Here is a 22,898-nt window from a genome sequence, read left to right as displayed (position 1 = left end):
GCTAAGTGCATTCAATTTACTTACCGTATAAAAGCTGAGTCAGTTTGGGCTGCTTTAGATCACAATACTGTTTTCTCATCAGGACTGCTCTCAGATGGCCACTTTTTTGTAATTTTCCAGTGAAGGTAAGCCCCATACAGTTTGCATTCTCTACCAGTGTGATCTTTTATTGTATTTTAATTTGTTGTTTTACTGGTTGTTTTATGAGTTGTATTTGAAATTCTTTCTTTCTTTGTGGCCGTAGTAACACGATCGCTGAGGAGTGTGTACAGCCACTGTTTCTTATACTCTGTTTTTATCAGGTTTTCTTTATTGATTATGTACACTGATTCCTGGTGCAGCTTTCTTCTATACACTGTACTGTTTTAGTGTTTTGTTTATGAAACATAACTTTGTTTGTGCTTATACTACTGGTATTATTGCCAGTTTTGTTTTGACCCTCTGAGACGTGTTGCAATATTATTAACTCGAGTTAGCAACTGGTGTATTTATATAGTCCAAGTAAAGTTAATTGTTCCTCTCCCAGCATATGTAGGACTGCTTTGGAGGGGTCAGTCTTTTGTTTGCAGTGAATATACTTTGTCGCATTTTGAGAATTAGTTAATTTTGTTTTGGCTTTGTTTGCACTGATAGTTTATGTATATTGCTTTAGTTTGATCACAAGTTATTTTCTATTGATACACATTTGATTTATTTGTACACAAGTAATTGTATATTCTTTCTTTTACTTCAGCCCTTCCTCCTGTGTGAGTTATATGATGGGAAGTGTCCGGGTGTTCTAAGTTAAACGTCCCTGCTTGGTGCTTAACGTATTAGCCTTTTGGAGATTCTAGTATTGCAATTACCATTATCTACTAGTACAACTTGTATTGTCTTTATGCTTTTAAACTTTGCTTTCTTTTAAAGGCTTTGTGCCATTTTGTGCTTTGTAATAAAGCTTTGAAACTGCATTCTTGTCTGTGAACTCATTTAATTGAGGGGGCCTGTTGTGGTAACCTGATAATAACTGCATATGTATTTGGTGTATAGGGTGTGCCTCTAGCTCTGTAACATAAAATCTATATTAGGGGGTGGTGTAGACTGATAGCTATTAAGGGGTGCAATGGAGTAAGAAGGGTTAAAGTTGATCCCTGCTACATTTGTAAAACTGTATTCCTCTGTATGTGGAAAACAGTAATTCTGCTTGTTTTTTTTCAGTATTGTGCTTTGTGAACATTTGTATAATTTGGTCGAAGGACTTCTTTGATGCAGTACTTGAAAACTGGAAAAAAGTAGCATGTATAGTGTGGTACATTGTAATTACTGTACTATACTGATTATCAGTTGTGCTTATAACCATTGTTGTCTTTCAATTGGAAAGTCAACTGTATCCCAGATATTTATGGTTAATAATTGACTTTGATATTTCCACATTATTATCTAATTTATCTAATTATCTCATTGAGTCATATCTAATTTCTAAGAATAATCTGAGAGTTTTAACTGATGTGACAGCTTTTCTGGGATGTATTAAAATAGATTATCAGTTACCATTAGTTTAATAAATTCCACTCCCGATTGCCAGCCATGAAAGAAATGCAAGGTGCAGAAAATAAGGCTTGAGCAAATTGACAGCTGCTTTATAAAGCATGTATACAACATCTTATTAAAAAGCAGTCACTAGGAACTGCATGGTCAAAATGTTATTAATATTGATGCATTACTTGTTTCAAAGCAATATGTTTTCTGTAAAAGTACCAGAAGCACAGGGAATCTCAACAAATGACTTTATGTGCACTTGAGGCAGCTAAGAAGTGTGTAACACCTTTAAATGCAGCTGGAAAATGAGAGGATGATCTGCAAAAAGGCAAATCAGATGGCTTTGTCAGCCATTTCCTGCTTGTCCTAAATATGCTATGTGCAGCATCAAAATAAAAGGAAGCAAGGTCTAGAAAATTGCAGTGGAGTGAGTATTTTTGGATAAAAATAAATCAAAATAAATCTGAAAAAAACATGCTGCATTTACAAAAGGACATTGTAATGTATCGTGGTAAAGTGATTGGTGCAGGGTGCAGGAATCAATCTGAAAATGAGATTTCAAATGTCAAATATGTGAGATTTATTTGAGGCCTCCAGTGGTATAGCAAATCAAAAGCAAATAAATGAAAATTATTCATAAAAAGAAAAGATAAATAAATTAACAGAATTCAACGCCAATGTGAAGAACTAAAAATACAGAAAAAACTTAAATACAGGCTGCTTAATTCCACACAGAGTACTCATCTACTCAATTGTCAATCTGACTGAGCTTTTTGCTCCTTTATCTCTCTCTAATTATAAAAAAAAACAGGTACTTATACCTGTTCCCATTAGCCCCTCCTCTGGACTAATCCAATAAAAATAAATGACCATATCCTTTTATCTAAGGCACTGCCTGGATAATAGTTGGCCTTAACATAAAAATGTTCAGGTGAATACACTTCATTTAACACACTCTAGATACACTGTGCAGGTATAAACATTAACAATGCAATCAAACAACAGTGAAACCCGGTTCCTGCATAAACTTCCATTAGACACGTTCACGGCTGTAACACAGCCTTACGTCAGCGCGCGTGCCTTCCAAAATGGCCACCCCTGTGGTTACACCGGCTTGCAGTTTCACAACAAAGTAAGAATGGTAATTTAACATATTAACAAGTATTTTATTACGTTTCTTCACAAACAATTTCGGAGTATTTGCTTTAAATAACACGCTGACAACACCTTCATGTCATTGTAAGGAATATGTGCGCCTATTACTTACAATCCACACCAATAGTTGCCATGGATCAATCTCCGAACTAACCTTTCTCTTTCCAGGTTTACAGCACAGAAAGCCCCGTGACCCGGCACCTCCCCCAGGTAAGTATAATATTTATTTTTTCCTATTTTGCTATTTTTACCCATACTAATATTATACAAAACAGTAAATGACAATACAGCCTTTCGGTAACAAGGTAAGAGGATTGTGTCAGTGATGGAGTGCATTGCATAGCGGATTTCCACTCTGTCACATTTCCCTCACCCTAAACATTTTTGTCCTCGAAAATCCAAGACAAGAAGTCATCCGTCGTATATTTAGAGCCACGGACCTGTACTTAACATTAAAACGATATGGCTGCATGGCCAGGTCAGTCCTCACCCCCCCTCGAGTCAATCGTCAGACATCAGTCCTCCAAGTGTGTGTTTTTTTTTTGTTTGTTTTTTTTTCAGGGAGAGTGTGGGGTTGGACGGAGTTGTCTGAATCACCCAGTCAAACAAGAAAAAAATAACTTTCGGTGCTTCCATTGGATGAAACAAATGTCAGTGTAGCTGCTGATAGGTAAAATGCACCATTCTTCAGCATTTAATAGGTATACTGTAAGTGTTTTTAAAAAATACTCTAAAAGTTACGATGTGCAATTTCATTATTTGAATTTGTTTGGAGTTAAATTGTAAGGCAAATCTTCCAGCATATGGCCTCAGACATAAGTTTTGTTTGTTTTTTAAACAGTTTCGATGTATTTCTTTATTTGTGTTATGTGAAGTGCTTTGAGATGTCTTGCGTGAAAAGCGATGTATAAAAAAAATTGATTGATAACCCCATATATAATAACAAAATCATGTCTTCATATAGTCTTTTTATATTATGAATTCTTAAAAAAAAACATGTTTTACACATCAATGTAACAGAAAACAATCTAAATTACACATGTACTATGGGGTACATGGGAGAAGCTTGCTTTTTCTTCACAGACACAAATGTCTGCTTTCTAATGTTTTTCTTCACAAAATGCTACATTGTTTTCTGTTACACAAAAAAAAAAAAAAGTTGTCTGCCGTATGCTGAGAAAATTTGCTTTACAATTTAAGTTCAAACAAATTCAAGTAATGAAATTGCACATTGTAATTTTAAAGTGTTTTTTTTTTAATGCTTACAGTATACATATTAAATTCTGAAGAGAGGTAAAAACACATGCACCAATCAGCAGCTGGAAACACTGAAAGATTTGGGTGATTCAGACGACTCTGTCCAAATCCTTACTCTCCCCGAAAAATAAATAAAACTCGATGCCTGACGCCTGACGATTGACTCGAAGAGGGGTGAGGACTGACTCGAGGAGGGGTGACGACTGAGGATGTCCTAAAATGGACACTGTACATTACCTTCAACTGGGAACACACTTTCAGAACAGGTTACGAAGAAGATGAATTCAGTCCATTATCACCTGAGCAATTCAATGCAATGCAGTCTCCTTTAAGCTTATATAGAGCTGGCTCTGAACATGCACAGTCTTAATCCTACAGAATCCACTCAAGCATCTGGTTTTGGTTTACATCTGTGTCACATTAGCAGAGCATACCTTTAGTGCAGAGTTGGCCTCCTTCACAACATGCTAATTAGCACCAGTGGGAGTGGTAAAATGTTTGTTATTTTGTATTTAAGCATTTGATTGTTATGAAAGTGTATTTATTGTTACAGTCCTGTATTGTTGAACCCGTGTGTTGCTTTTGTTTGTGTGAATGTCACCTTGAGAGCCGGGGTAGTGTCCAGGGTGGGGAAGGGCTGTCTGTGTGTGTATGAGTGAGTGTGTGGTTTTGTCATTTTGATGATTTGAGGTTTTTAAATTTAAAATTACTCTGTGTCAAAGTTATGTGGTTGTCCGTGTATGACTTTTCCTAAATCCTGATGGCGTTTGAAAGGCAAGATCATGAAAATAAGGAAGTTATAATCCCGCCAACCTAGGACCGCCAGAGCAGTCCTTTTGACTGCCTTTTATAATACATGTTTTTATTTGGAATATAACCTACAATGTTCTATTTTTTATATACATGCTTGTTGTTATCTCTACTGGACCTGGCAGTCACCAATTCTTCAATCTCACATAAGTCCATAGAGGAAGTTCCTGGAGCAGGACCTCCTTTCTAGTTTGGTCATCTTTTATTTTCTAGTGTTTTTCTTTGTTGTGTGTTTTTTTGTTTGTTTTTTTTAAACAGTGTTTTGTGTGTGTGCATGTCCTCCCTTACTAGGACTAGCATTTTGGGTACCTAAGTAGTTGCCACATACCACTGAAATTGAAACTGTAAATTGTTAATAAAACTTCTGTGTCTCTCCTGTCAAACAGCGGATACCCACACACGTAACAAATACCCCTGTTACACTAATATTTTGCCATGATTCTAGGTATTTGAATTTGAGTTCTCATTTTTCTCCTCAGAAATTTCTGTTTCAAATAAGATCCCATTAAATATGTTCCCCTATGGGTTATATTTCCAACGAATAAAGTGCAAACATTACCCAAAGGGCTTGAGAAATAACATGGTTAAGTGACTCCTTCAGGGAACTAGGATGTTGTAAAACGGCCTCTCATTTTGGAGTAATATAATATTCATGCTTCAGCCATTTATCAAAGACTATAAGCTACAATTGAAACTTTGATATATCTGCTGCCTTGTACATTACAAGATGCTGAACTCTCAAGGCATGACTATTTTTGAGAAGTTATATATTCTACTTTCAGTTAAATATTTTAATATAAGAACAGCGGCCCCCCCCCCCCAATCAAGTTGACAAGACAAAGAAACTTTGAGCGAACTGTCAATCATGAGCTGTGGGTAAGGCCAAGGAGTGGCCAGAGACGAATTAACCAGTGTTTAAGCACATTGCATGACGTTATACACCACCCATGAATTCAACGATCCAATCAAAATGGATCGAGGTTTAATTAAAAAAGACTGGAACAAGGTCTGAAGTAAAAAGCTGACTGTAAAAGTTATGTGGTGAAGGTGAAATCTGCTCTGAAGCGGGAATAAAATCAGATACAAAAATGGCTAAAATCATGTCCTGAGAAGGTTAAAACCAGCTATGAAGAGGACCCTGATCTCGGCTCTGCACAGTAAACTCTAACCAGGAGACGGGATGATTGCAAGGACCCACGACGGGCCCTGTCGCAAACTGCTTGGAACCAACTTGCACAGAAAGGAACAAGAGAAATGAACAGCCATTCCGATTCTGAGACCTGCATCCTGTACCATAATTCTAACCAAGGTTGTTTAAATTAACTTAAATAATTTTTCAAGTGCACTTGCGCTGAGATAATCCAGGTGACTTGTAATCAGTGTCATTTGTTGTTTCAGTGAAATATTCTAAACAAGACCCACATGCGGTGGAATAACCCAGACACATTCTTTAAACTGTGAGTACATCTGTTCAACGGAACCCATTCCAGTTCAAGACCTTCCAACAAGCCAAAGATAATGTTGCAGGACTGTTGGAGATCAGGACCTACCTCCCATTGAAAATAACTATTGTTTATTGCGAGCCGACGCTATATTGTCTTCTTTTCCTTCTGTGGGACATCAGACCCAGAGAGATGGGAGAAGCTGCTAAGGAGATTGACTTGACTCAAGACATTTTATTACTTAAGAAATTAACTGTAGCAAATGCTGTCAAGTTAGTGGATAAATTGTTCTAGGAATAGAATATAACTTCCTATTTTAGAGTGCAAGAAATGTATTTTGTTTGTTGAAATGTCTAACTCAAAGGAGTTGCCTCAAATGCAGAGAATTTGATCATTGCCCCATTTCTGAGTTAATTTGAATATACAATCAATTGATAACATATTGTTTAGTTTGGTAGATCACGTCTAAACTAAATTAACACGTTAAAACTAATTTGATAAATTAGTTATTGAAATGTTGGATTCCGTTCTGAATGGGAGTTCAATAAATTCTTGTGCATTTTGATACAAGATATGATCGATTTGCAACGAGAATTGGAAATACTAATGCAAAGTAGACACTTGTGTTATCAGCCATAATTAATATTAGTATATTAACCATGTATGCTAACAATATTGTGTTTGTTATTGTTTGACTAAGAAATCAATGAACTGTATACTGTTCACATATATCTCTAACCAATCGCCTTTCTTTCCTGTGATATTAGATTAGTTCTCCACCCTTTTTATTCTTAAATAAAATCTTCTTTTATATTTCTGACATTGTGTGACTGCCGATTATTGTCAAGGGAATTCTGGTTCTACATAAGGTGTGTGTGTGTATATATATATATATATATATATATATATATATATATATATATATATATAAATTCACTACATTTTGGCATCCCTGGTAAATAAATTGTATTTTATTATTTTTTTATTTATTTATTTCTTAGCTGACGCCCTTATCCAGGGCAACTTACAATTGTTACAAGATATCGCATTATTTTTACATACAATTACCCATTTATACAGTTGGGTTTTTACTGAAGCAATCTAGGTAAAGTACCTTACTCAAGGGTACAGCAGCAGTGTCCCCATCGGGGATTGAACCCACGACCCTCCGGTCAAGAGTCCAGAGCCCTAACCACTACTCCACACTGCTGCCTACCTTATTCACTAAAATTGTTATCTTTAAAAAATGGCCAAGGTACAAGAAAGGAACAAAGGGAAGAAACCATACTGCCACACATTCATAAAATGCTTCATCAAAAGTAATTTTTTTCCATGACATGCACATTTACTTTCAAAGTGTAAGCATTTTGAAGACAACACAGGATGATGTCCCATATTACAATGTACATGTATTTATTTTAAAAATATAAATAAAATAAAGCTGAACCATGACCCTCTTGAAGGCATTAAATATTTTAAAAAAGAAGCATGCTTAACACTGAGGGTCACACCCCTCAATTGCTTTTAGCAACACTGCTTGAGTCCACCGAAGAAAGAAGAGAACACTGATGGCACCTTTCAGAGCTCATTGGGGCACAAATGAAAGACACAACATGAAGCAAATCCCTGCAAATCCTGTCTGAAGACGATGACAGTGTTGATTAAACAGCAGCTTTCTTAGAGGACATCAGCATAGTGACACAAACACACACATTCGAAGACCCCCCCTCGTCTGGATTGGTGCATCGTAACGCAAACCTTCTAAAACTAATGAACAAGTACAAGTCATTTGATAATTGGGCCACTAGTGCGTCAACTTGTTACATTTACTTGCACTTTTCTTAAAAATCTAAGGCAACTTTTTTATTTTCAGTTTTGTTATGCTTTCACATTGTTACTCTAGTTTTCAAATTATAGTCAAAGTGATTGCTTGAAACTGATTCCACTACATTATCTATACGTTTTCCTGAGCTCTTCTTCAGATTGGCAGGTTATGATTTCTGACAGTGGTCAGAAGGTCCTTAAGCTAATGGTAGACGATGCACTGTGACTGATTGATTGTGATATCCTACCTTATTTTGTCTGGTACAGTCTTTTTTGTGCATGCTGACTGCTGATGAATATTTTAAAGGGGTAATTCAAAGTTAAGGGACAGCTCATTCATGTCCTGTTATTCATTGCATTTCATTGCATTACTTTCTGCAATGTTGTTTGCAGATGAGTGAGTTAATTCCGATTCTGATCAGAAATGAAGTAGTAAAGAAGAAAAAATCTCAAGACAAAAAGAAACCATGCCCAGCATTGCAAATATAACTGCCTTTCCTGTCACGGTCTGCTGTCATTGCTGGGCCCTGACAAGATATATATATTTTTTTAAATCTTGTGTTGCTTACAGCTGCACTCATAATGTAAAATAAAAAAACAAGTAGATTTCTCCCCACAGGTACTATGCAGGAGTGTACTGTTGTATTGCAATAGATATACTTAAGCAATATAGGCTAGCTAATAGGAGTGTGCAGAGAACCCATTACTCATACTCAACATCGTACTCTCCACCCGGATTTACTCCAATGGGGCTAAAACCGGAAGTGCTGTTAAAATGCATCTCTGGCCCTGACGTTCACTCAAAGTGACCATTCAGTGTTTTAATGTGTATTTAACCATGCTTTTTTACTGTTTTAAAGTTCTAATGTTTCAATTCTAATTGTGCAATTATTTATTTATTATCAAATGTTATAGGATGCTTGTGATGGAGTGATGATTAAAGTGCATAATGAAGTGGAGACTACTTAGACCAAATTGTAAATCTGTAAGATGTATTTACTAGTTATTTTGGGGATTATTGTGATTGGTTGTGGATTTGGGGGATTTTAGCTTGGCTTTTTATGTCTAGACTTGAGATTGACAGTTGTTACTGTCCAATTGGAGCCAGGAGCTTTTACACTTTGTTTTCTCTGAATAACGAGTAATACCAAAATTACTTATGTTTTACTCAGAAAAAATGGCCATACTTGTTACGAATACTTGTTTGTACTTGTACCCAGGCACACCCCTACCAGCCGCATAATCTTAGTTTATGTTATTTAAGTATTCAATGTGAATATATAGCAGCATGCACACATTCAAAAGAAAAATGGATACCCTGCTGTTTAGAATAGATAAGACATTGAACATTGCTTGGCCTGCATGTTCAAGTCAGCAGAAATACAATTATGTGAAGCTGTGTGTGGTTGTATTTACCATATTAGATTTGGTGGATTACTTTGTTTATGGAACTGTGCTTACAGCTTTTTCAACTGTGAGGTAAGAACCATGTGTATTTCTGTATTTTAAGATATTTTTTTCCTGCCATAATAAATTGATTTAACCACTTGCCTGCTGAAGGAAAAAAAAATCTAACATGCATTACCTTACTCTGGTGGCCAGAATATATGGGGCAGCAGAAAAAAGCAGAGGGTTAGGGGTCCCTTTAAGTCCCCAGCAGCAGAAGAATTGTATTATTGTATTCTGACTCACAACACTTTTCATATCTTCTTAATGTTTTACCCCAATTCGTCTGTTAAACACATTCTCTCCACTAGCCAGCAGAAAAAAGAAAACAGTACTTAACTGTTACACACTGCCAGCGTATTCACTGTCTGAATACAACAAGAATATCGCATTTAGATTTCAAGACCCCATCATTTTAAACATACTTTGCATAAAATATTTTCTAAACAAAGTTATTAAAGCAGGAGAATGGCAGACAAAAATCAGGCACACCCTATCCACTTAATTTGCGAAACTTAAATAAATGACCAGCAAAAGCATTGTTGTTGGGTTATACCCAGGTACGGGACAGACACACTGGATTTAAGTTGTGAAACTGTGAAACTCTGTTTATTTATAAATAAGGCTGTGCTTTTGGCGCAGAAATTTTTTGTACATTTCACGTGCGAGGTGTAGCAAAAAAACAAATTTCACGGAAAGGTCACCAAATAATGTCATTTTAGCTACATCAACATACACAATAGCTTTTAAATAGTACACCAAAACCAATAATATAAAGACTATTGCTTTTGACTACTGACAAGTTTAAATGTTACTTTAGAGTAAAAAACATACAGTACATACTTCAGACTTCACATATTTCTGGTCGGAGTTGAGGGTCTCCGATGCTGTGCGAAAAGTCAGAATTACGTCATCTAAAATCATGCGTCTTTTTTGGAAAGGTGTACAGCCTTAACAGATTATTTAATTTTTAATTTTATTTATTTTATATATATATATATATATATATATATATATATATATATATATATATATATATATTACACATTACACTAAGAAGCTACATTTTTCTAATAGGCAAATCAGCTTACCTTCATTGGCACCAGTTCTACTCTGTTGCATTTGAATCACAGACAACTGCGCATGTGTTTATTCATATACAGTATGTGCCTATGCAAAAAAAAAGCATTCGGGAGGTGGGGGAGAGAAATCTGGTAAAACCTAGTCCTCCAAGATTGTTACATTCCCCCCCAGGATGATGTGTCCCAAGATGGATGTGTGGATGTGTAAGTTAGGGGGATACATTTAATTTACTTAATTAATTAGTAGGGTCTAATGTGGACTATGACTAAACAACCAGGATACATTTTGCAGTATAGTATAAAGAAAAGAAAAATCTGACGAAAATACAATACAAATGTAGGAAAAAAGAAAACAAATAACTTGCTTAAATTTGTTTTTGGTGGATTTCTCTGTTCTAGCACTCACCCACACCAAAATGAAAATGCATCGTCAGCATTTGGGGTTAATATAGTTAATATATATATAAGTTGCCAAGTTTATAAAAGAGATGCACACAATTATTGATAATACATTCAGTTTACACAATGTGGTGTGAATAAATTATAGACTTTTCTAGTCATCCAGGCCTGTCATTTAGAAATGCTTACAAAGTGTTGAAACCCTTCTTGGCAGGTGGCCTTTGCCTTGGCTCAAGCAGTCGGAGGGCAAGACATGTGCAATGGAGTTGGAGACATGCTCTTGATGTGAGCTAGCTGTCAGAGTGCTTCTGAATTCAATTCAAAGTACACTAATGCCCAAAAGCCATCTTCCAAATCAATAGCAAAGCTTTCAGTCTGACAGAAGAAAAATAAGTCTAAAAGCTTTTCACAAAGAGTTTACTCATAAAACATAGCAAATGTGTTAACAAGATAGATATCCGTGTAGAGTATGCGACTGGTATGGTTTTATTCTCTGGAAAATCTAAGTCTATACATAGATTCATGGCACACTCATTAATTTGCTAGTTCTTTTTTGACTGCACTATTTTATAAAATGACACCTTGCCCTTTAAATGAGCGCAAGGTACCTTTAGCCTCCTGTAAGTTTGGAATTCTGCTCCTTAATTGAATTTGAATGTAGTTCCCCAGTGCTATAGTGAGTGTTCTCATTTTCATCTAAAAGACCTTTTCCACTCCAGATCCAGGTCTATTGAACTCCTTATGGCTTTAATATCTGTCCAGTGATTAATATCATCCAATAAGAGACTTTTTAAAATAGGGCTTCTGACTATATTCTTATCACTCTTACTACAGAAGATCATTAAGTCTGTTCAGTATCAACTCCACACAAGAAAGTCATTATAAAGTGAAGAGCCCTTGTTCTGAATGTACATACTTCATTTTTTTATCATTAAATCAAAGCGTGTGTTGCAGATGTACATTGCTGTTAAGTTTCTGTGATAATCTTACAATAACTCATACAAATAAGAAATTACGTGATTTTTAAAAAATCTTGCAAATAGTGTAATATATGCAGGTGGCGCATGTGCTTATTATACTATTTTAGTACAGATTTGAAAAGATAGAAAAGCTTGAAACCTACAGTATTAGGTTTTGATAATGTAATACATTGACATCTCGGCCCATGAAAGGCGAGGGTGGGATGCGAACCGCCAACCATACAGTTAAAATACGAATGTCTTACCATTCCACTAAAGAACAAGCTCTGTAGTCAAGAGGCAAGTTTGTGTCTTATGCTGATGTCAGTGTTATGCTAGGAGATCCATTACTTTCTCCCACTGCTTAATAAAGCTCATTCTCAAGTGTAAACACAAGTCTGCATCCACCTAGGCTCTTGGACTTTCAACATTATTCAACACAGATATATCATTACCTGTTACAACTACAGGGGTCAGGATTCTTTCCCAATGGGCACCACTGCAATGAACCAACATCTCAGCGCATTCAGTTGAATAGAAAAGCAAGGGCTGGATGCAAGTGGCAAATACGTGTCACATACAGTACTGATGTCATTATTATTAACTCATCAGCCGCTAGGACTAGATCCATTACAATAAGATAGAATTGGCTTGATCACAATTTGCCATACCATACTGTTGTTTAGCTTGCGATACTGTAGATGCACGTAAAGTGGGGTGTGATGCAGATACCACAGCAGCTTTTGCATTTAATCAAGTTGATCACTCTGACACCACACAGACCGGTTATACTTGATCCATGAAGGACCATGTTGATGTTATATTACAGTGCCTTTCACAAGACCTTGGTTTCAGTTACCTGTGACCTGCATGTTAATACACTTGTAATATTATTTCATTCCAAATTGTTTTTATGAGTTATTATCATGCAATTATGTCATTTTTCTGCTGCCCAGTTTGGCTTTAGGAAGAACAGTTGCCCCATTCTGAACCATCTGCAGCTTGGAGATTATTTTGTGGACCAGCAAGTACACAATAAAACAAAACTTGAAACTATATATATTCCGAAAACAGAAAAAGGACCATTTTAAATTTTAGCTACCAAGGACTGTGACAGAGAGAGAAGGAATCTGAGCTGCAAATCTCCCTCCCTCCCAGAAAGGGCACTGTGTAAGGTAGATGGCAGCTTGAAGTCAGCCAATTTGGAGAAAGCACGTAGCTGCGAGTTTGCTAAATAACTCCATTGTGGTTAGCTGCAGGGCAGGCAGCGATTGGATAGGCATTGGCGCCGGACTGAACATGTAGTAACAAGCTGGAGCGCAGTGTGTTTGTTTTGTTTTTGTTGTGTGTAGCAGACTGAGAGAGGAGCCAGGGAGCAATCGCCAGCGAGCCAGCACAAACCACCTGAAGAACATGAACCACTGCACAGCACAGCGCAACGAACACCTCACTGAAGAGCACTTGGACGTGCACCATAGGGATTTACAAATCATTGTTATTATTATTATTTAAGGACTGTAATCCTACCGTATACCCCTCAATACCATTGCTGGTAGAGGGGTGGATTTTCATTTGATTAAATAAATACAGACTGTTTATTATTACAACTATTGTCTGGACATTGCATTGTTTACTTCCTGACAGGGACACATCAGAGTCAAATATCACACCAACATTTTCTTTTTTTTATCTCAGACCTGATGTCTTATGCAAATCAGATTTTCATTCACAGAAAGACGCAAAAGACGTTCAACCCAATTTGATTGAAGAAAATGTTTTTTATAAATATATTTTGTGACACCACTATTGTGTACAGTAGTCCAAAAACAATTTCCTTTTAAACATGTTTTATAATTAATTAACCATGATAGTCAAGCTGAGATACCACTTCTTTTTGACAACTGCTACATTTCCAGTTAATTTAAAAATATGTAAAGCAATTTAAAATTCAATCCATCATTTATTGGCAGTACTTGTCTGCATGAGACAGTCAGCAGCATACATACATGCCAAGAAACGAGACTCACGAGATGGTAGCAGATATGCTTGCCAAGAAACACAGTTTATATTTTGATTTATGTACAATATAGGATAATAGTAAACCAGTCAGAAGTGCGTATTTTCACTTTCACTATGACGAGTAATTACATTTTGAAAACACAGGGCCTGCTTCTGATGTTAGAGCACGCTGAGTACGCGTGCCATGATTGATGATTATTTTGGATTGTACAGTGAGCAAATGTAAAGAAAGTATCCCATCAGTATTGACACCAGTGTTTGCCACCTGTGCACTGAATCCCCTGGAATCGATTTGCTTCACCCAGCAGCTTGAGTCAGATTCCACTGTGAATTAATCAAGATGATGGTTTCTCAAGGATATTGCCATACAAATTGCTACATGTCTAGTTCTTGCTCTGTAAGGATTGTGCTGTGAGTGCTTTGTTTGTTAATAGATCTTACAATTAGCAATTAAAAAAAAATATGTAAAGAGTTGCACATGTACATAGATGTACAGGCATCAGTACCGGTGTTACTTTTTTATCATCTACATTTGAATATACATTTTTTAAAATTTTTACTATACTATAATGCTATCATGTTTTTGTATTAAAAAAAAGTCCTTTCTTACCTAAAAATCTGCATTTGGGAGTCTATCAATGCATTAGTTGGTAAATAATTAACTTCACAAAACAGCATTAGAGAATAATAGGATGTTAAACAGGTGAGAAATGTAAATGTAGCAGTCTTTTATTTACATTAAACAGCTTCCCTTTTCTCGGCATCCATTCTAACGACATCTCCTTAGTTCCAGATACCTCTACAGAAGGAATCTTTTCCTCATGACGGATCTGCTGTTCATCAGCTCCTCCCGTGCAGTAGTTACAAGACATTGGTTCTCAACTCACCTTGCCTCTCTCATCTCCAAAGCAGGTCATTTTCCTCAGTTCTACACTCCTCACTCCTTTAGAATTGGAGTAGCCACCTCAGCAGCAAAAGCCAACATCGATCCGCATCTAATTAAGAGCCTAGGGTGCTGGTCCTCCTCAGCAGTAGAATCATACATACGCACATCTGTTTCCGATATTATTGCAGCTCACCAAAAAAATGTTAGCATGCCCAGAGTGGGGGCAACCTGATCCGCTGGGTCCACCAGAGGTTTTCCCAGCTAATGGGGGCGGGGGTTCCTCTCCACTGTGCGGCAGGTAAACACATAATTTCACTCTACCCCACGGGTGTGGGGTTCTGCGGGGAGCCAGGGATCCAACCTTTGGGGGTAAGTGAGGCTCACTTCCACGACCTCTATGGCCACCACCATCCACGCCTCCGCCGAGGGGGGTTTCTCACCGTGTGAGTCAGAGGGGAACCCCCGGCCACACACACTATTCTATAGCAGCTCCTGCTCTTTATCTTCCTCAAATTGAGACTGGGCTTTATTTCCAGCTCCCTCTTCTGTCATTCCTTTTCCAGGATCTTCAGCACAAGAGCCTATTCCTCCTACACGACTGCCGCTCCGCAGAGCCTGTCGTGGGCTCCACCGAGCCAATCTATCTTATGTGTTTTCTGGTTCCAGAGGCTGCTGAATAGCCTGCCTTCGAGGCCACTCTCTCTCCTCTGGCCGAGAAGGTGCCCACCGGTCGGGAACCTCTTTCCTTTTCTATACTATTCCCTGAGGCCACTCCTCAAACTAGCTCTCCAAGTAACGACCTTTCACTCCAGCTCCGGCTCTCGCCCCATGAATACTAATTCATTATGACTATATGGACAGTTTCAAACTGTACTGTATGTGCATAGCATCAATCACAGGTACACCAATACTATACAGTATGTCAAAGGTCCCGTCAAGTGAGATTTAAAAAAAAAACTGTGTTGTTACATGTACTTTATTAACATTTCTAAATAAAACCTGCTTAACTCATGTTTTTTCATGTATCTGTATGGTTTACTTTACCTTTTTTGATAACCGTGATTTTTGTTTCCCATGATGTTACTTCAATCAGTGTGGAGTTACATATTCAGTTATTACCTGCAATTACGGTTTATTCCATCAGTTTTAAGCACTTTTAAGTGATTTTTTTTTCTAGAGAAAGCAGGCTGTACATTACTAAATTACGTGAATGGCTGAATAATGGACTGTAGTGCCTGTGAAGTGACTTGAAATGGGACTGTCTCCCAGACCCTAGTTTTAAACACTAAGCTTTTCTGTTGTGTTGTTCAGGGGCAGGATTCATTTCTTCGTACTGAAGGATTTTGAGGCCTGGGGACTGTAAAATATCCTCATCCACTTAAACAGATAGCCCAGCCCCAGCTGAAAAGTGTAAAGTTATTAAATGATAGATGATTTATCTAACCCTTTTGCTGTAGAGCAAAGAAGCTGTCAGTTTCAGTTTTATGGAAAGTGAGGGCTTTTATGATGAGAATAAAATAATACAAATGTATATTCAGCATGTATTTTCACTGCTGTAGCCATGAAAATATCTCTGAAAATGATATATGCTTTTCATGTATGATAATAGTAGCAAGTAATAAATCAGGTTGCATATATATATATATATATATATATATATATATATATATATATATATATATATATATAAGGCATTAATCTTTACCATACATGTTTCTCACAGTATTATATAATTGTAGTGGTCATGGCATTGGGGGGGGGGGGGGGGGGGCATCAACCCCTATAGAACTATTTGAATAATTTAAAAGTGATTGGTCAGGCACTAGAAAAGAAAACGCACCTGTTTTTTTTTGTTCTTTTTAATTCCTGTTTTGTTTTTGTTCACCTCACTTAGGTTGCAGACCTCATATGTGTCTCTGCTGGCGCAAGAGAGAAAAGCACATACTTTATTATACTACTAGACCTTGTTACGTGAGCAAAGAGACATTGTTTTCTTCGTAGCCTCCGTCCTTCGTAGAATTTTTGCATGCAATGTACTAAACAGCTCTTTTCGTGAACAACTACCGTAATATAAATGCAGGCTTACGAACAACATAAATTACCTGTCCACCTGAAAAAATTATACAAATGAAATAAGTACACCAGCAACTGTCCAGAGTAGACACATAACAGTAGATGAGGAACAGCTAAATGAAACGGAAGAAAACAAAGATTGAAAAAAAAACACAAAAAAACTACAGCATGGGCTGTTAACCCTTTGCAGTCCATTTATTAAGTGCGTGTCAGGCGCGTCAGGTCCAATTTATTTTCACATGCGCAGTTAATTTTAGACGCGCTGTTTAAAAGTATTTTTTTTCCACAGTCAAACGGGTTTAAAAGGCCCTGCATATCAACAAAGCACTCACTAGGCATCTCCAGCCCCGCCCCACCCTTTCGTTCGCTATTGCTTTCACATATGCTAATAAATAAGTAATAATAATAATAATAATAATAATAATAATAATAATAATAATAATAATAATAGTCGTACATACCGATCAATCATCTCCTGATCACTCGTTTTATCACCAAACGCCTCAATAATGCGATCCAATACATTATTTTATTACTATAACATCTGAAAAAAGCTCTGCAAATGTCTGTGATATTCTCTGAGCGCTGATGCAGTATCAGCCAGCTTGTTTCCTTATGACCGCTGTTATCTGATGCCAGGGGCAAGTATGACTATTCATGAGATACGCCCTTTTTTTTTTTTTTCGGCTTGTCTCGGCTCCTGTCGCTCCCACTCGGCCATTGAATGGTTTTCTCGGCCTTTTCCGGAGAAAAAACTACTAGAAACCCGTTTTTTGCGGTTTTTTGATGATGTCGGACAGGGTCCGACATTGGACCGGATAGGAATAATTGCAATGTCGGACCAGGTCCGACATAGGACCACAAAGGGTTAATGTACTTAAAGACTGGTTTAAAGAAAAAAATATGGACATTCATTTTAAGGAAATAGGTCCAAAAAAAATCTCAAAATAAGGGAATGTTATGCCAGTGCAAGAAGTTCAACTGGGGACCCTGAAAAGGGTGACGCAGTCAGAACTACAAATATTAACTATACCTGTAAAATTAGAATTTAATGCCCAATAAAATACCACTGTACATTTCCTTTTAGTCGCAGTATGGGCCCACCATTGTAGCGCCCCCCAACTGTTAAAATATGCTCCAGTGCCTGTAATTTTTGCTGTTGTTTAACAAAATAACATGATGCTTTGCGATCTGCGGTGGGGAACAACAACCCTCAGTTATCCTTGCTTAGTTTGTGGTTGGGACAGCTTATTTTACAGATAACACCCCCTTAAGGTTTTTTTTTAAGGGAGTGTACAAAATATTTCTGTATTGAAAGCAATCCTGACAACAAAACAAAGAGGATGAGAAGTATAAGCCTTTGCAGACAGCTATCTCCCAAATGTAAAAAAAAAAAAAAAAAATCAATATAGGAATTAACAGTGCAATTTTTGAGTTCAGCAAACCCTGTGATGCAAGAAGCTCACCATTTCATTTGAAAGGTATTGTGTAAAAAAAATAAATTTTAAAAAAAGGTGAATTTCATTTGAAATCTCATAATGGGACAGGAGAAAAACAAATGCTTCTGAGAAGTTAGGCTTTGTGGGTCTTTGTATGACTCCTATTGCTGAATTAAATTAATAGGTTTAGGAGTAAACATCCATAAACATGAATGCAACATGTAGCTTTTCTTTGGAAATGTTTTCATAGTCAAACCTTGCTGTGGCTAGAGCACAGCAAAGCATATACAAAAAAAGGAAATGCTGCCATTTCAATTCAGTGAATTTGTTATCTGACTTGGCATATAAAATCTGCCAGCAGAGGAACATATGGAAACAGGTCACTGAAAGGGATTGTGCAACAATATGAAAGATAAAATCTGTGCAAGAAATACAATGAGTGAGTATGGTTGAGTAGAATAGTCACATAACAGAATAAGCAATTGAGCCCAAGTAAATATTAAATGACAGGAAATATCCTTTTATTTTAGAAATGTGCGGGTTGGAGTAAGTCCCAAATGTATCATATTCAAAACGTACAACTGAAGTTAACAAAAGCTTTCCCCACTTGGGGCATTTACGTGAAACAAGGACCAACATACATATTAAACTTCCTAGACGGGGAAAAGCCACATGTCTTCCTAGCAGCATGAACATCACATTAAAGTGGTGTCTTCCTGATAAAATATAACATCTCTATTAAAAAGTTTAGACTGAAAAATAATGAAAGGCAAGTATATTGAAAGGCAATATCTCTATCAGCTTGCATGTATTTAATGCCCTTTATTTCTAAGGCCTGCACAAAATACTGTAAAATATTTGTATTTTTTAAATATTTGTATATTTGTATCATTATTTTATGTTTTGAGAATCAAGCTCAAAATTACAACATGTCTTTCTTGTTTACTAACCAGGTCAGGAAAGATGGGTGTTTACAATAGATATGACTGATACCCAGTTTCCCTTCCATATGTGTGTGCAGTGTATGTAACTGAGCAACCTTTCAAAGAGAAAAATAAAAAAATAACGGCCAAACACTAGTGCTGTCCACTATGACGCCTCGTACTGTGTTGGAGCACCTAACTAAAATGACATCCTGGTCAAAGTTATAGAGGCAAGTCATTTTCCTTAAAATGGGAGTTTAAAAACCATCTATGGTGGATATAAGCCTTCAGGAGTCATAACAGGAATATACTTAACCAGCACACCATACTCATTTTGGAAGAATAAATTATCATAACTTTCAGATGGATGCTATAAAGTGCCTTGGGGGATGGAAATACAGGATTATTGAAACATTTTAAATTGCTGTACAATTTAAGCTTCTTGTTCCTAACACTGATAGGTAAATTATATTATTTTTTCCCCTCCCCAACCCACTGGGATTTAGTCAATCAGGATTGTATTGGCCAAGATTAGAGTTGGTCTGAGCCATTTCCATGTCGATTCTATAATCCTCTATTTTACCAGGGGACAACAAGGTTAGTAAAATATTAAGCCAGAAATAGGAGAGTAAATAAAAGCAAGTGCTGTGTGTCACAGTAATGTAGTATCTAAGCATAAGTAATTACTAGTAGGTAGTACAGTACATTTTAATGAAATTCAGAGACAATTTACATTTCTGAGTCTATTGATAGTTACACTATAGCCATTTAAAATAGGATCAGTTGTGATTTTGAAATCCAACATTTTTCACTGTTCCAAATGTCATCTGCATGGATCTCCTCAGTCAGATGAGAGGCACTCTCTGGCACCCAGAACCGGGCAGACTCCAACTGTGGGTATGGCCCCTGAGCGGGACCACCTGTCCGCCTTAGGGCTCTCAGACGCAGTTGTCAGTATACTGCAGAATGCTAGGGACTCCTCCACAAGGTCATTGTATGCCTATAAGTGGAGATATTTTCAAAATTGGTGTATGGCCAGAGGTCATGACCCCATTTATTGCCCTATAGCAATCATCTTATGGTTTCTGCAAGACTTGCTAGAGGAGGGTAGATTCCTCCTCTGCGCTGAAAGTGTACCTAGCAGCAATATCTTCTTGCCATGTCCCCATTAACTCAGTGTCCCCCTCCTTTTTCTTTGGAGGAGGATCAGAGATTGAACTTCCTCTGCCCGGTTTGATCACTGAGATGTTATGTGGATAGGACGAGAGCACTCCTTCAGTCTGACCAGCTCTTAGTCTGTCATGGTGAAAGGACCCTGGGTCAAGCCCTGTCGAAGCAGTGACTGTCCCACTGGATTGTGGACACAGTTTCAACTGCATATAATAATGCCGGCCTACCCCCACCTGGGAGAGTGGCCGCGCCCTCTACCAGAGGAGTGGCTACGTCATGGGTCCTCTTTAGAGCAAGCAAAGCGTTTCTGAAGTGAATTCAGCATAATCTGTTCAAGTTGTTTTGTGACTACTGATAACTGTAAGTTTGCTTCTAGATTCAGTAAGCAGGGCACAACTTCTGACAAAGACTGACTGTCAGGCTGCAGCTGATCTGCATGTGCTGCAAACAGCTGAAACAACTTCACAAGCTGCTCCAGTTTGGACCAATCACTGGTGAGCAAGGTGTCGATGCCAAGCTCATCAAGAACTTGATTTAAAACAACCTTGGTCTCCAGAAGTCTCTTAATCATGTTCAGAGTACTATTCCAATGTGTCACACTCTTTAATTAGTGTTTTGCCACACTTGGAAATCATTTTTTTAGTGGCCACTGAAGATTTACGTACAGTATTCACCAGGCTTCTAGCTCCGCTAATTACATTTTCAGTACTGGGATGTTTGAAGGCATCCTTCAAAGTGAGCTGCAGGGTATGTGCCAGACATGGCATCCTTGTGTACTTAAACAGATCAGCATCCTCAAATAAGTCGTCCTCAGCTGTGTCCACAGTAGAATCCATACCTGTAAAAACACATTTTAAATCTTAACACCTGTTCTGCATTTAGCTAACATAAACATTCATGATCGCAATAAATTACATTAACAAAACGTAATATGCTAAAGTTTCCTTCAAACATATTCAATGATACTTATGTGAACTGAGCACTACTAAATGAAACATATGCTGTGAAAGTAATTTGAAACTAGCATAAAAAAAAAGAAAATACTAAACCATTTTTTTTTTTTTGTTGTTGCTTTTTTGTCACAGTGATTGCAAAAAAAAAAAAAAGAATCTAAGCAATTAGCAATTGGACCACATTACCTATACGGAGCTATATATATATATATATATATATATATATATATATATATATATATATATATATATATATATATATAAATAAAATAAACAACACTTTATAATATCCTCCACAGTACCTGTATCCATTTACATGGTTCTTGGGTGTTTCATTATAAACCATATACAGTCGTTGTTTTGTTTCTAAAAAATGACCATGTCCTTGTTCTGAAAATCCAAATGTATATTTAAATTGTTATGGGAACAGGAGGATATACAGGAAGAAAAACATGTTATTGAATAACCTACAAGTACAAGCATGTTTGTAGTTGGGTTCCAAAAAATATAGTGTTACACGTCCCCCACGTGTTGCTACAACTGTTTAAATAACGTACCTGTCATTTCTTTTCATTGTTAATATTCAGACTACTTTTTACACTTATAACTTTAAATTCTGTTTCAAGCTCTGTTCAAAATGCCCGATCTAGTGAACTAAGAGTGTAAGGATTATTGCCCACATTGTCAAACAGGTAACACACACAGCAATAACGATGTGGTATAGAATAGAAAAGCCAGAGGACTTGTTATGTTTTTTTTGTTTTTTTTAAATCGCTCTTCTTGCAGTGATTTAGAGGACAGATCTGAAAACCCAGTGCTCCAGAGCGGCTAGTTTGAACAGAGCTTTGAAACAGACTGTGACAGGGTGGCTGAGTAGTGACGTCAGGCCAGATGCAGGAACCAAACAAAACTGACACCAGTACTGCAGTTAAAAGCACTTGCACCGTTTTATTTTTATATAACAAAAATAAATAAAAGGTTTAAACGAAACAAAATCACAAACAGAAAATAAACAATAAATGATCCATGTCAGACTGGGCAGTAGCCTTCACTGACCCTATAAGTTTAATTTTTAAGTTTTGTTTTCTCTCTCGCTCCTTGCTCTCGTTCCTCCTCTCAAACACCCACCTTGAGTGCAGAGAGCTGCAGGCTTTTATGCAGGTGACCTTCTCCCGATTAGCAACACACAGTTACACTACATATATTAACTACAATTGTTGTCCCATGCCAGGTAAGAACTTCACTTTATCTTTTCTAAGTAGTGTTATTCTAGGGAGAGTTGTATGTTTTCTTTTTGGTCTTGAATTTGTATTCTGGGGCTTAATAGTATTTATTTTGTTTTCTTTATTGTTTGTCATTCGCTATATAAAGAAATAAAAAAAGCATTGGATGTAATTGGCAGCTCAAGGTTATTGTGAATTGGATTTGTGTTCAAAGAACTAACAAATACATACAAATATAAATCTGCTGTTAAAAATATATATATATTTTGAATGGATTGTGGTACTGTACTTTAATAAAAGTTGGTAAACAATATAGAAAA

The sequence above is a fragment of the Acipenser ruthenus genome, chromosome 6 (genome assembly GCF_902713425.1).
Source record: "Acipenser ruthenus chromosome 6, fAciRut3.2 maternal haplotype, whole genome shotgun sequence".
NCBI lineage: Eukaryota > Metazoa > Chordata > Actinopteri > Acipenseriformes > Acipenseridae > Acipenser > Acipenser ruthenus.
Note: the sequence above shows the minus strand (reverse complement) of the source record.